We start from the raw sequence: 13,112 nt of genomic DNA on the forward strand, positions 1-13,112 counted from the left end.
TGAGAACCCAATGCCTCCGCCCTGGAATGTACAGTGTGTGTGTGTGTGTGTCCTTGATTAACAAAGCCGAAATGGAACTTGAAACTTGAGCGAATCCTTAATAGTTTTTAATACAAGATTGAAGCAGGATGAAACTGCTTGACCTGAATCCTTCAGAGAGAGAGAGGGAGAGAGAATTACATAGAATTACATAGGAAATCAGACCACACAGACCCCATGGTCCAGACTAGGTGGTCTGTCCTTAAACCTAAGTGAATCTACGCTAATCAGATGGCTCCAAAACGTTGCTTTTCTACTCTAGTTAATATTAAGTTCAAGGAAGTGACGGTCGAGCTTATTTTTAAAGGAGTCAATCGTGTTACATTGGACCACTGACGGTGGGAGCTTATTCCATTCTCGCACTACAACGTTGGTGAAGAAAAATTTGGTGCAGTCTAAGTTTACTTGTCTACATTTGAGTTTTACGCCATTGTTCCTCGTACGCAAAGTGTCATCGATCATAAACAATGTTGATCTGTCTACATTCGTGAAACCATTAAGCATTTTAAAACATTCGATCAGTTTTCCTCGGAGGCAACGTTTCTCGAGAGAACATGTTATGGGTGGAAAGCCTTTCTTCGTAGGGTTTGTTGCGCAAGGAAGGGATCATTTTTGTTGCCTGACGCTGAACACCTAATTTAGCAATGTCCTTTGCATGGTGAGGAGACCAAAACTGTACCGCATAATCCAAGTGGAGTCTGACTAAACTATTGTAGAGTTTCTATTACTGAGTTGATCATGGGATGAGACATTCGTGCGGGTCTAAGATAACAGAGGGTGATCATAGATCGGCACAACAAAGGGAAATTTCACATACTTTAATCACTACACAAGGGGGTAGCCGCTCAGCCAGTAGGGGACCTGCGTAGGAAGCGGCCAGAGCTCGTCTGAGTTTAACCATTATAGGTATAATAATAACATTGTAACACACTAAATAATCACTGTCCATAGGAGTTAATTTCACACGTACCTGCATAGGAAAAGGCCAGCCTGCAGAACTCGTCTGAGAGGTGGCTCTCACTGTCTTCCCTTCTCGCTTCCTCCTCCCACCTTTGGCGTGGCCGCCGGCTAAACTAGGATACTACCGGTGGTTGTAGTTATAGATACTTGGCCTGTTCCGCTAACTCAGAAGGAGTTCAGAGACAGCTGTCTCTCTCTCCCACGTGACTTAGGTGAAAAATTCTTCCCCATCGTTCCCCGTGATAAAAAAAACAACCTAACTTACAATCATTCGGCACCTTCACGATGAGTCAGAATCACGTGATGCTGACCCATCACTGGTTCGTCTGTCTGTCTGAATGTCTGCCCAGCGCCGCACCATCACATGATTCACAGTTAGTACCTTAATTATTTAAGATGATCAATTGTTCTGGTTTTCCCCGCATTACTCGACATATTCCCCCCGCAAATAATTTTTCACCCCTTAATTAAATCCTTCCTTTACGATTCAATTTCACTCCGCCCCTCCCACATAGGGCGTTCCCTGACTGTAGTAACCCCTGGCACTTAACATGACTCTGGACGGAGCTCATTAACCCTAAACAGTGACCTCAATTGGATCACAACTCCACAATGTCCCTTTGAGACATAACACCAATATTAGTGATAGGTAGTTCCACCCCAACCAACCTCTTGGTCCGCCGCCAGTGTGGGGGCTTAACCTTAATTATTATTTTTAATTTAAGTCCCCTGACACTCTATGGCAAGATTCGGCACCTCAGTCACCCATTCCTTTCACGCTGCTCAACATTCATTCCCTCATTCATTCCAACCTCTCATTCTGGTAAGGTCTCCTAAGGTGTGGGTATGAGCGCTTGCCACGTCCTGAATTAATAAGTGAATCCACTGCGGAATGACCCATGTTAGCTGTTGGTTGCAGTTAACATTCTGCGAAATAAAGTGGTTACTATATCACATGTACTCAAGTTATTTCTCACAACTAATTATTCATGCACTCATTCTTCCCTTTCATCAGTGCTTCCTCTCATTCTCTCCAGTGGGTTAGCGCACCAATGGGGCTACTACTAGTCTTAACAAACCTTCTAAACATTCATCCCTCCCAACATTCTTCAATGTAGTTTTTTTAGTGTGTGTACACACACTAAAAAAACTATCATTACACATTCAGCACGATACAAACTGACACCAAGGATGAAGCCATTGAGAACAGGCTACTCATGTTGGTATCACTGCGTGTGTTGGGTTTGGGTTCACTTGCCAATACGGTCCATATGGAAATTACAGTGATATGTGACGTCAGCACAACGTCCTATTTCCGGCGTATAAATGATGTAGAATGTATATTCATTGATGTAACATTATTTCACCATATAAGGCGTCTTCTATTTACGCCTGGTTGCTCAACTCGAGTTGCTCGGAGCTGATTTTCCGTGTTCTATTTACGCCAAGCAACACGGGTTGGGGCAACTGTAGTTGCTCGGAGGGGCAACCACAGCAACCACGCTCGGGACAGTGGTTGGTCGAGGTGGTGTCTGGCAACCCCATCGTGGTTGCAGATCAGCTGATACACCAAGGCGTCCCTTAAGGTGAGTTATTTCACAAATAAGTGTACTTTTCTGGTCAGATATCATAAGCCACCACCTGAATGGAGTGCGTAAGTGTTCTTTCGAGTGGAGAGATATTTCAACTGGTGGAGTTTGCCGAGAAATCAGTTGTTCTTCTTCAATATCAGTGATGACGCAAAACACTTGCGGAACTCTACTCTTCCCATGCTTGCTTGGATTTGTTCTGGCCTGCAGCAGCACCCACGACAGGTATTCTGGCCTGCAGCACCGGCTGCAGGTGTTTGACCTGCAGCACCACCCGCGGCAGGTGTTTGGCCTGCAGCACCACCCGCGGCAGGTGTTTGCCCTGTAGCAGCACCGGCTGCAGGTGTTTGGCCTGCAGCACCACCCGCGGCAGGTGTTTGCCGTGCAGCAGCACCGGCTGCAGGTGTTTGGCCTGCAGCACCACCAATTTTGTAGTTTATTAAACTTTCAGGCTTCCCTCTGTGGTCACTTAAGGACAAAGGTATGATATATATTTATTAACATGTATACTACATGGCACTCACTGCAAAAGTTTGATAGTCTCACTAGGTAGAGCTCAAGTTTCATATTGTTTTCGATTTTTCTTATCGAAAATCAATAGTTTTAGAGGATTGAGAATGGGAAACTAATGATGTGACAAAACTTAAAAGCAGCTGTCACGAATATTTGTTAAATGTTATGATTGGTGCATAACTGTAAATAATTATTACATGAACTCTCACTAACAGTTTAGTGTTCATAATATTATGAATGTGTTAAAATCATGATCACTCCTTGAAAGAGTGGCCAGAAATTACATGCAAATTAACATATTCTCAATGTTTCTTGGGAGCTGGGTTGAGTACCTGTGAAGATACGAGGAAAGAAATGATAGAGAAAAAAAAAAAAGTCAGATATCCAAGTGACCATGTTGCGTATATTTGGGGAGATCCATACGTTCGTACAGCAGTGTCTTTACACTTTCAGGAGACAGTATTTAAGTCATTCGTAGGTGGTGGGACTACCTTTCAAATATAGCACGACTATGGAAAGGATGCATCGTGGTCCGGGGACGCATCTGTCCGTTGCTGCTGTAATTATTGTAGTTTCACTCACCTCGACATATCTGTCAGGCCCACAACTGCACTGCCAACAAGTTCAGGCACCATGTCAGCTGTTGATTCATTGTGGCACACTTCTTCAGAGAGTGCTACGCACAGCGCTGGAAAGAACTCCTCGAAGTCTTTACATGCCGCCATTGTCAAAGTTTGTGGAGAGCTGCCGATTGTTTACAAAGTTGCCTGGAACAGCTGGCGGCGCGTTCTATTTATGACACGCTGGTTGCCCCAACTCTGGTTGCTTTAACCAACCATAGTTGGCAAACCATGGTTGCTTTGGTGGCGTAAATAGAAGACGCTTATAGTCAACGTTGAGTTTATGTTGAAGAAAGACGTTGGTTCAACGTCCAGTTTCAACCACAATTCAACATCCAGCGTAAAAAGTATGAGCACGTCTTCGTCTTGGTGAATTTCCAACCATATTTCAATCTGATATCAACGTCGATATCTGACACATAATCAACGTTGTCATTCTGACGTTGATTCGACGTTGACTTTACGGTGAGCGACGTCATGACCAAATTTCTACCAATGGGCAAGTCCACTAACTCATCGTTTTTTGTGGTCACCGGCTGCCTTAATTTACAAGTTGGACAAAGCGTCGCGCTCTGCCGAGTGACATCCGCAAAAAAGTCTTGTTTACCATACATATTGATTTTCAATGCCAATATTCTTGCTAATATAAGTTCATGGTTATTTGTCTGTGATAATTTCCGATATATACTCGAGTCTATATTAACATCCTTTTAGAGCGGAAACAATGGTCGCATGTGTGTTGCAGCTATCTCATTTTTTACGAATGTACTATACCAAATATGCCGTACACGCGTTTTACCTCGCCTTTGTAGAGGTTTATGCTTCGAATTAAAAAGCTTAGAGCACGTTATCTTTAGCTGCCTTTGTGGAAAAAAAGAAATTATGTGGCCGAAACCGAAATAGCCTGCCTAACTGACGACCGAAATCGAAGGTCGCGAACCCTCCTGCCAGTACCACAAGTCACAACAAACCCGTCCTGTATTTCTCGCTTGCTCCTGTCTTCTGAGAACTATCAAGAGTGGACATTGATTGATACTGATTGATAGTTTATATAAGAGGTTTTGCAGTGGCGTCACGAAAAAGCGTCGTCTGCACCTTGTGCGTCGTCTGCAAACCCGCTGGTGGTCACCTCCCCAGCAGAGTGAGCAGACGGACCACGTGTGCCCCATCCCCAAGTCACTACCCGCGGGCAAATGGCAGGACCTTCAGCATCATTTGCGTTAAGTGATTACGTGAGATCCCTTGAGAATGCTGGCAGGCTAAGATACATCGAAAAAATCAGTGCTTTTGGAGGTATAGACCCTTATTTGTTAGGGAAACACCCCGAGTCTGCTCCCCTGCTGTCCTCAAAGGACCTGCCCAACATCGGTTACCATGATATATATAGCTATCTGGTGAACAGCAAAAGCAAGCTGTTTACAGCTTGCTGGTGGGTAGACTGACCACTGGGTAGCCAGTAGACTGGTTGGCTGGCTGACTGGCTGTCTAGCTGGCTGGCTGGTTGACTGATGGGTTGACTGATTGCCTGGTGGGTCGATTGGCTGGCTGATTGGTAAACTGACTGTCTGTCTAACTGACCGACTGGATGGCTGACTGGTTGACTGGATGACTGAATGGGTGGTTGACTGACTAGCTGATTGGTTGGCTGGCTGGCTGGTTGACTGGCTGATTGGTTGGTTGGTTGACTGTGGCTGGTCGGTTGACTGGCTGTTCCCCTGCCTGTCCGATCTCCTGTTGCTGACCAGTGATGCCCAGGTAGGCAGCACAGGCAGGCAAATAGGTGAGTGCAAGTGACGACAGATGAGGGCAGGTGACGGCAAGTCACCTTACACCACGCACTCTTGGTCACTTCCCTACGTACACTTATATACTCCACCCAGCACTGAGCTCTGTCCCTCTGTGCACTTTGCCTCCACTGAATTTCCGCCATGTGTGTTTACCTCCGCCAGCTCATGTAAATCCCGTTCCAGAGTAAACCCCCGCCACACAATAAGCTAGGGGACCCGGGGCAGTACCTAAATGAGTGTTACCTCATCAGGGGCGGATCCAGAAAATCAATTTTTTTGGGGGGAGGGGGGGCCCGCTGGTAAAATTTCATAAGTTAGCGACAGTCTCAAACAGTGAAGACCAATGGATAGTGATGGCGGTTCTTTGCTTAAAATCCGCAGCACCCGAGCAATCAATGTATATGTGACAAATGAATTTTTCTTGTATCTATATATGTAGTGCAATCAATATTTAAGCTGGCAAGCAATAACAAGAAACAATTCAAATTGTACATCTGACCATCACCATCATCACCATACGAACATTCGAAGAAAACTAAACGTTTATTTCGATATGTAAGTTTGTAAATGTAAATTACAAACCTAACCTTTACAAAAAAGAGCTAATATGTAAAATTAGACACAGCTGAAGATAAAAAGGAATTCTATTAGGGCTTCTTTTACATGGGATTGAGGTAACACATTTACAAAGACTGGCTGATCTAAAGAAATATATTTACAAATTCCCAAGTATTCAACAAGTGCCTCACTAAGCGAAGAGTAGTCGGCGGTTTTTTTCGCCGAATTTGCTTATCAATCTCTCGACTGTAATGGGGATATCATAGTGGACACAGAGGAAGGCAAGTCCGTTCAGGCGCTCTTAGCCGACGGTACTCCTCAGATAGATTTTCAGCCTTTTCAATGCTGAGAAAGACCTCTCGGCTTCCGCGTTGGAGACTGGAAGCGTCAACAGAGTTTTCAAAAGACTGGCGAGATTGGGAAATATGCTGGTTCTGGTGTGTGCCTGGGCTTCTTTGATAGTTTGGAAGACCGGAACAGATAATGCCCAGCGCTCCGCTTCCGCCTTCACGAGTGTCAGGGATTCGATGTCCAGCTCGTAGTGCTTCGCCGCTTGAAGCACAGCTGAAGTGCGACAGGCACTGTGTCGTCGCCAAACCGACTCTTCAACTCAGCCAAGACGTGGTCCACGAAAGGAATGTAGACCGCCCGGCGGTAGTACTCCTCAGCATTCTCGCACGGAACATTTGATCGCCGGGTCTGTCGTCCACAGAGTCGTGGCACAGGGATGGTGTCATGCGATGACCCCACCTCGACCAAAAGCTCCTCCGCTTTCATGAACACGTCGTGGAAATGGTTCCTCGTATCTGCTCTGAACTTGGCAAAAATGGTCTCGATGCCACGAATCGTGGCATAGGCTGACACCAGGTCGCCATCTTTTCTCTGAAGAGTTCGGCTCGGCTCGAGAGTATGCGCCAATATACACTCCACTACAACCAGTCCAACGAGAAAGCGGGGAACACGTATGGCGATGAGAAGGAGCCCAGCGGTGGCGTCAAGTTCTTCCTCGAGAAAAACAGCGATGACAGGCAGAAATTCAACGAAAACCAGCACTGCGTCATGCCTCTCAATCCACCTGGTGGGGCACAGGGGAACAAGCTTTTCGCGCTTGGCCGAGGTAAGCTTGACAACCTCTGTGAAGCGGAAAGAGCTCATATTCGAAGAATGAACGAAGTTGTACACCTCGGTCAGTGTTTGAAGAGCGATCTTCACTTCCTTGACGTCACACGCCTTCGTCAGTACTAGATTCTGCCGGTGGTTAAAGCAGTGGCTTGGCTTGGCCAGGGTGTACTTCTTCATGAGTACTGCGGCACACCCTTTGAATTTTCCCATCATGGCACTTGCTCCATCGAAACCAAGTCCCCTGCACTTGGCCATGTCCAAACCGAGGTCTTCAACGGTGCCCAAAAGGAGCCAGGCTAACCCTTTACCGGTGAGGTCATGGGCGTGCACAAGGCAAGGAAGTCTTCCCTTATTTCCTCTTCGAAGTGCCGAATGATGATAGTGGCCTGCACTAAAATTCACTTTCTGCTTGCATGTGAGGAACGAGGTCACAAAGATTTTTTTCCTAGGCCTTTAAATCTTACTCTATAATATTCAATATACGATTCCGCAACTTAAATACTGAAAATAAATAAAGGAAATCCTGAGTTCTCCAGAAATGCAACAGAAAGATACCAGTTTTCGTTTTGACTCTCTCTGAAAGTGGACATTTTAGTAGATTGGGGGGAGGGGTCGTCCGACCCCCCCCTGGGTACGGCGTACTACGGCCCTATACGAGTATATAGATTGTCAGATGAGTGCGGGGCCAATAAGAGCGCGGGGCCCTGAGCACGTGCCCGTTGTGCCCTGGCCCTGCAGGAGTGAAAAATTACATCAGACACCGAAAAAAAAAAAAATCTTGCCTGAGCATCCCGTCCACCTCCGCATAGTAAAGCCCAAGGAACCTTAGAGGAGGAATTTTTTAAAGTTTGGAGGACAGCGTCCAGAGCTATCTAGCGGCGGACGGATTCGCTCCCCAGCTCTCTAGCTTTTAAGGGGTTTCTTAAATATGTTTTATGTTTTCTCAATTCATGGGTATTTCAAATATTTTAGTTATCCTAATATTTTTTTTTGGGGGGGGGGCCCGGGCCATCTAGCTCCCCACCCCCGTATCCGCGCCTGCATATGCCTACAGCCGACGACACATTCCGTATTATAGTTGCGGCACATTATAAGCGTGTCAGTTATGTACCGACTAACCGCATACACTCGAGATTTTCTGGGGGGTCGGAGATTTTTTTGGGGGCCCGGGCCCCCTGGGCCCCCCCCCTGTATCCGCCCCTGTACCTCATGTAATAATCTGATCAGTCTTGCCTGTAATATTTACCTCTGACAAAATGAGCACTGCAAAGTCGAGATGAAGCAGACGGCCGCCAGTTTTCCCTCCTCACAGCTGCTATCCACTTCCCCCGCTCTTCTGGATTCGCTGGAAATTTATAAAATGACACCGCATCTCTCCCGTGTCGGTTATAACATCCAACCGCACAGCATACGTATCCCATGACGAACACACAAAGCACTTGTGCAACCGCCCCAAGGTTTGCTGTGATAAGTGACCACCACCACTGACCACCAAGATGGCCGTGCAGGCCCGCGCTACCCCCGCACCCCCACTAATGACGTCAGCTGCAAAACCTCTATAGAGGTTTTGCAGTGACGTCACGAAATAGCGTCGTCTGCACCTTGTGTGTCGTCTGCAAACCCGCTGGTGGTCACCAAGATCTACAGTACCAGGTCTCCTCACTTCCGACGTATTTTCGCAGTTGCTAGCGCACAGACGTCACCTGGCTGTTCGAGGGTAGGTTCAGCGGGGCCGATGGGGTCAGTCGCTCTTCCAACCTCCGTGCAGTAACAGCTAGCTGGCAGTCGCTCTCAGTTTCTCACTCTCTCTCTCTCTCTCTCTCTCACACACACACACACACACACACACACACGTAAGCTAGTAAATAAGAATGGAGTGGAGGGTATCTACTCATAGCCATTGACAAGGCACATTATAAGAATCACATATGGAAAAAGATATGAATTAGGGAGATATTTAAAATAGTATAGCTGTTATGCGTACATTTGAGTTTGTAAGTGAGTAAACACACACCACACACACAATATTACTAATAATAATGACAAGATCAACATCTGGGGGCAAATATGGGGTATTCTTGAGAGAGAGAGAGAGAGAGAGAGAGAGAGAGAGAGAGAGAGAGAGAGAGAGAGAGAGAACGGCAGCGCCATGAGAGAGAACGGGGAAAATAGAATAGTTTCCCGTCTTCCTCACTGTCTCACAGCCAGCTGACGTCACAAGCTGCGCAGTGGAGGTAAAGTGAGGAGACCTGATACTATAGATCTTGGTGGTCACCTCCCCAGCAGAGTGAGCAGACGGACCACGTGTGCCCCATCCCCAAGTCACTGTCCGCGGGCAAATGGCAGGACCTTCAGCATCATTTGTGTTACGCGAGATCGCTTGAGAATGCTGCGAAGCTAAGATACATCGAAAAAAATCGGTGCTTTTGGAGGAGGAGACTGGTAGACTGGCTGTCTAGCTGGCTGGCTGTCTGGTTGACTGGTGGGTTGACTGGTTGCCTGGTGGGTTGATTGGCTGGCTGATTGGTAAACTGACTGTCTGTCTAACTGACCGACTGGATGGCTGACTGGTTGACTAGATGACTGACTGGGTGGTTGACTGACTGCCTGATTGGTTGGCTGGCTGGCTGGTTGACTCGCTGATTGGTTGATTGTCTGAGTGTCTGGCTGGCCGGTTGACTGGCTGTTCCTCTGCTCTGGTATCTTTTGTGAACTGCCTCTCTATCTTTGACAGCACGAGAACAAGCGTGATTAAACCAAGGCTTTTTAGCATGAGGAGTAGAGAAAGAACGTGGAATGTATGCCTCCATTCCTGAGACAATCACCTCTGTGATGCGCTGGGCACACACAGAGGGGTCTCTGTCCTGGAAGCAGTAATCATTCCACGGGAAATCGGAAAAGTACATCCTCAGGTCGTCCCACCGAGCTGAAGCAAAATGCTAGAAGCATCGCCTCTTCGGTGGGTTCAGAGGGTGTACAGGAGCGATAGGACAAAATACAGAAATAAGGTTGTGATCGGAGGAGCCCAACGGAGAGAACAGTTTGACAGAGTAAGTAGAAGGGTTAGAGGTAAGGAAGAGGTCTAGTATGTTGGGCTGGTCTCCAAGACGGTCAGGAATACGTGTATGGTGCTGAACCAACTGCTCTAGGTCATTGAGGAGAGCAAAGTTGTAGGCTTGTTCACCAGGCTGGTCAGTGAAAGAGGATGAAAGCCAAAGCTGGTGGTGAACATTGAAATCTCCTAGGATGGAGATTTCAGCGAAGGGAGTGTGGGTCAAGATGTGCTCCACTTTAGAGTTCAGGTAGTCAAAGAATTTTACATAGTAGAATTAGGTGAAAGATAAACAGCACAGATGTATTTAGTAATAGAATGACAATGACAATTATTTCCATTATTAAAGTCTTTATACCATGAAGTAATGTGTAAAAGTGTTGTAATTATTCTATCTTTTCGTTTAGTGATAACATAATGTACATAGAAAATAGAGATCCAGTTGTCCAACTTGTCTGTGAAATATTATTCTGTCTGGTGAATCAGGTAACTGCTGACAGAGATAGCGTCCTTACCCATTATCGACGTCAGTCTGACGTCATGTGCCTGCTGGGGTGTATGTGTAGGCCCCGAAATGTTTAAGAATATGGGCCCTTATGTTCCTGTTTTGTGTGTCCCTGTGCAGGTCGTGGAGAAAAACGCGGTGGGCCAGGAGGACGCCTCCTGACAAAGGCCCGTGGTGTGAGATGTCCAATTCCGACATGGTGAAGCTGCAGTGCTGCGGGACACTGCATCGCTGCAAGGCTTTGGTGGGCACATTCGAGCAGGAGTTTGGGCTTGACAAGTGTCCCGATGAAAAGTGGAAAGTCATGGTCCTCAAACTTAATCTCAAGCAAGCTGAAGCACCTGCCTGTCCGTCTATGCAGCACTAGCCACACAGCCCGTGATCTAGGCCATAGAGTACGTTGCAAATCAGTAGCGCAGATGTGTGGGCGTGGCAGGGGTGTTATTTTAATACAACGAGGAGGCAGCTAAGGGAAAAAAATAAACTAAAGACAAATAAAGCCCCCTAAATACTACTATTATGAAAGAAATTAAACAGAATGGTCAGAGAGACAGCAAGAACATTGCCACATCCCAACCTTCACAGCACTGGTGACTGGCCTCCCTCACCCAGCAGGCCAGCACCAACCTTCATACAGCGAGGAGACAGCTAAGGGGAAAAAATAAACTTTAAGACAAATAAAGCCCCCTAAACACGTACAGCTCTTATGAAAGAAATTAAACAGAGTGGCCAGCAGAGAGGTCAGTTTCAACCCATTTATGTTGCGTGACTATAGTATCTACACTGGCAGAGGAAGGTGGTGCTCTGCTAGCTATTACCGTCTCGATTATAGAGAAGGCCTGACACCTTGCTGGATTCTTTGCCGATGAGTCATCCAAGTAAGGCCGAGAGTGTCCCGCGCTCTCCAATAAAATGTTATTTTATGTTTTTGTTTTAATGCATATCTTTGTGAAAGATATATTTTTTCTGTGATAAATAAAGGTTTTCCAACATTAATATCTTATAAACATCATCAAATTAGACATAAAAAATAGGAAACAAATAAGATATAGTATAAGAAGAGGGAGAAATATTCACATAAAAAAATCATATAAATACATTGACGGTCGTTACAGAGTGAGTCCTATTATTTTGATTTGTCACCGTTTCTAAATATCTCTGACATTCATAACGCTGTCGTTACAATTACTATATTCAGTAAGCTGATCCTCCATCCCGAGACTAGGCAACTCAGTCACCTGGTATCCGGCAACTACATATGTTACTTAGTTAATTATTAGTTATTAGGTCCTCCTCAACGCTTTTATACTTCACAGTGCACATTCATACACTTCACCCTGAACCTAGGTGTTTTTCTGTTCTTTTCTTCCCCTGACTTTGCTTTTCTATGCCCTTTTGTTAGTTTTCACTATTAGGTACACTTTTCACTTCCTGATTACGGTATCTCCTGTGCCATGTAAGCATGCTTTCTTGTTCTTCTTCTTCTTTTGACCTGTAACGCTTTGTAGCGCTTCTTATGTCCTCCTTTTCATCACTTCTGTACTTCACACCATGCACTTAGTTACTTCACAGTGCACACTTATACACTTCACCCTGAACCTTGGTGTTTTTCTGTTCTTTTCTTCCCCTGACTGCTTTTCTATGCCCTTTTGTTAATAGTGTCCACTATTACAGGGTTGTAGCAGCCCCCCCTCACTCGTAGTTGCCAGATACCAGGTGACTGAGTTGCCTAGTATCAGGATGGAGGATCGGCTTGTTGAATATAGTAATTGTAACGACAGCGTTATGAATGTCAAAAAGAGATGTTTAGAAACAGTGACAAATCAAACTAATAGGAGTACCCAGCACGACTGTCAATGTATTTATATGACTTTTTAAGTGAATATTTCTCCCGCTCCTTATACTATATCTTACTTATTTCTTATTTCTTTATGTCTGATTTCATGATGTTTATAAGATATTAATGTTGGAAAACCTTTATTTATCACATAATTTTTTTTTCACAAAGATATGCATTAAAACAAAAAACAAAACAAAACAAAAAAACAAACATTTTATTGGAGAGCGCGGGACACCTCGGCCTTACTTGGATGACTCATAATTTGAGCTGTCAGGCCTTCTCTTATATCGAGACGGCAATGGCTTTGCCCACCCAGCGCAGGTGACCACACACATCCCCTTCACCGACAAGTCACCAGGAGCATGTGTGAGGGGATGTGTTGGTGTGGCTGTAAGCGCAGTCCGGCCTGCTCGTAACATACGAAGGAAGGAAGGAGAAAACACTGATAACGTTACTGCGAAGAGGAAGGAGAGAAATATGTGCTCATTTCTGCATCCCCTCTGCCTAACGACAGAGGGGACGCTGAC

At 45.7% G+C, this 13,112-nt stretch overlaps 1 long non-coding RNA gene across 1 annotated transcript; it reads left to right on the plus strand.

Annotated features, from left to right (window-relative positions):
- Positions 1-9,453: 9,453 nt before the first annotated feature.
- LOC126999254 (uncharacterized) lies at positions 9,454-11,668 on the plus strand. The gene is made up of 2 exons (XR_007753170.1): positions 9,454-9,553; positions 10,866-11,668. It is a non-coding gene; the product is annotated as an uncharacterized LOC126999254 (long non-coding RNA).
- Positions 11,669-13,112: the final 1,444 nt, after the last annotated feature.

This window comes from Eriocheir sinensis, chromosome 16 (assembly GCF_024679095.1).
Source record: "Eriocheir sinensis breed Jianghai 21 chromosome 16, ASM2467909v1, whole genome shotgun sequence".
Lineage (NCBI taxonomy): Eukaryota > Metazoa > Arthropoda > Malacostraca > Decapoda > Varunidae > Eriocheir > Eriocheir sinensis.